At 34.1% G+C, this 2089-nt stretch overlaps 1 long non-coding RNA gene across 1 annotated transcript; it reads right to left on the bottom strand.

Annotated features, from left to right (window-relative positions):
* Positions 1-383: 383 nt before the first annotated feature.
* On the bottom strand, positions 384-1619 carry LOC143583942 (uncharacterized). The gene is made up of 3 exons (XR_013144270.1): positions 1456-1619; positions 1324-1357; positions 384-868 (listed from the first exon to the last, which is right to left on the bottom strand). It is a non-coding gene; the product is annotated as an uncharacterized LOC143583942 (long non-coding RNA).
* Between the last annotated feature and the right edge of the window lie 470 nt (positions 1620-2089).

Below are 2089 nucleotides of genomic sequence, written 5' to 3'. Positions count from 1 at the left end.
TTTACGCATACTATTTATTTAAGTCTTTATAATTAAAAAACAAATTGTATATATTATTAGAAAAAGAAACTAAATAAAATATGTTAAACAAAAACCCCATTAAGCCTTGGCATGTTTGGATTTAACTGAGTTTTTGGATGACAGTTAGTGTAAAGGACAAAAAGCGAATGTATATTGTTATATAAAGGATGACAAATTGTATATATTATTAGAAAAAGAAACTAAATAAAATATGTTAAACAAAAACCCCATTAAGCCTTGGCATGTTTGGATTTAACTGAGTTTTTGGATGACAGTTAGTGTAAAGGACAAAAAGCGAATGTATATTGTTATATAAAGGACGCCGCCTGCAAATAAACTTTTTAAAGGACCTGATCCATAAATCGCATATATATAAAGGACAAAATTTGTAACTCTGTCCATATATAAACGACAAAAACAAATAAAGAATACCTGAAAATAGTCGAGATGTGGGCGACAAAAGTTTGCCATTTGGCTTGTGGGTTGCTTTTGAAGAAGCGAAGGGTATGCAAGGCTACTAAAAGAGATTTGTGAAACTTCACATAATCATGGGAAGGGTATTTCAACTTGATCCATTCTTCGGAAAGCACTGAAATTTCAACTTCAGAATCTTTGGTCGACATATCAAACTTCCATGCTTTGATTTGATGCCAGCTTTGCCGACGACCATGATGACTTATTTGCACGAATCCATTCAGAGTGATCGCCCTATCGTAAGAAGCAAGCCTCTCGTCCCAGTTCCATTGAACAGGAATACTGGACAATGGAACGAGATCACCCCGTTAGTCGTATAACCTATAGTCCGAGATAGCATCTGGGTACGGATCCTCAAGTCATTTACAAATGCCTTCCTTGCTGAACAAGAAAGAACTATTCAGTACAAATAGTTGAAGAAAGAACTAATGTACCGCGTTAAAGATTAATCAATAGTAATAATCTAAATTGCAGACCATTTAAACAATAAGATTTTAACCAAGAAAACAGCTCAATAAAATGTTCAAAGTTTACAACAAACATTCAGAAGTTGTAAACAATTATACACAATTTGCATTATGTATATACCAATCACCAAGTAAATGAAGATTCAACAAATTAACTAATCTTTACTTTTAACCAAAAAAATAAAAAAAAATAAAAAACTATTTTTTACCAAACAAACAAATAAGCATATAGCATATGTCCAGTGTTACCATATCCTTATAAATATTGCAAACAAAACTAACTAATGTTAGAAGCAAAAATGAATCAATTACGCAACGTCAACATAAAAGAAAAAAGACATAAGGAAGTTCAAAACTTTACCGGTTGGGATGTCTTTCAAAGCAGTACCACGTCCCTGCACAGCATTATGACAGCAGCACATAAATTAATCAAAAAATCATAAATTTAAGACGTGAACGACAAACAGAATCTTAAAAATGTCCTTTACACCACCTTCTCAACATGAAATTCCTTGGCGGCATCCTGCTCGAACATTGCAACCAATCTTTCTACAGATTTCGGCTTCATTGCTGGAGCAACAGGAGTCTTTGGCTCTTCTGAATCAGCACTGTCCGCAACTTTATCATCACACTGCTCACTTTCATTTCCTCTGTCATCGACTTCCATTGCATCCTTGCTATCTGTTACCTCTTTCTCTTCTTGATTCTCATCTTCGACTTGTTCATTTTTCTCTTTCACCTCATTTAATGCGTCCTCACACGTCACCTCAGCTCCCTCCTTTCCATCTTTGTTCTCGGTTACATCATTCACGGTTTTAACTCGCAACGCGGTCCTGTTATCCACCTCCATAACTGCATACACCAAACTAAAACCAACCAACCAACCATCAAAACTCAACCACATATCTTTAAGCCAATTACAAACAAAGGTTGACATAAAACTATATATGGCCTTATTATGCAAAGTATCAACGTACGCTTTCACCAGGGCCGTCTCCGTGAATCGTGAAAAAATTTTACCTGGGCCTTAAATTAGTTGATTAATTGAGTTTAAAAATTAAGAATACATTTTTTTATTTCAAAAATATATATATATAATTTTTAAAAAACAAATTTCGGGCCTATCA

Source organism: Bidens hawaiensis, unplaced genomic scaffold (assembly GCF_021521415.1).
Source record: "Bidens hawaiensis isolate Kalapana, Puna unplaced genomic scaffold, B.hawaiensis_p1.1 tig00032733_1, whole genome shotgun sequence".
NCBI classification, from domain to species: domain Eukaryota; kingdom Viridiplantae; phylum Streptophyta; class Magnoliopsida; order Asterales; family Asteraceae; genus Bidens; species Bidens hawaiensis.
The sequence above is the reverse complement of the archived record's forward strand: the minus strand, read 5'-3'. Positions and strand labels throughout refer to the sequence as shown.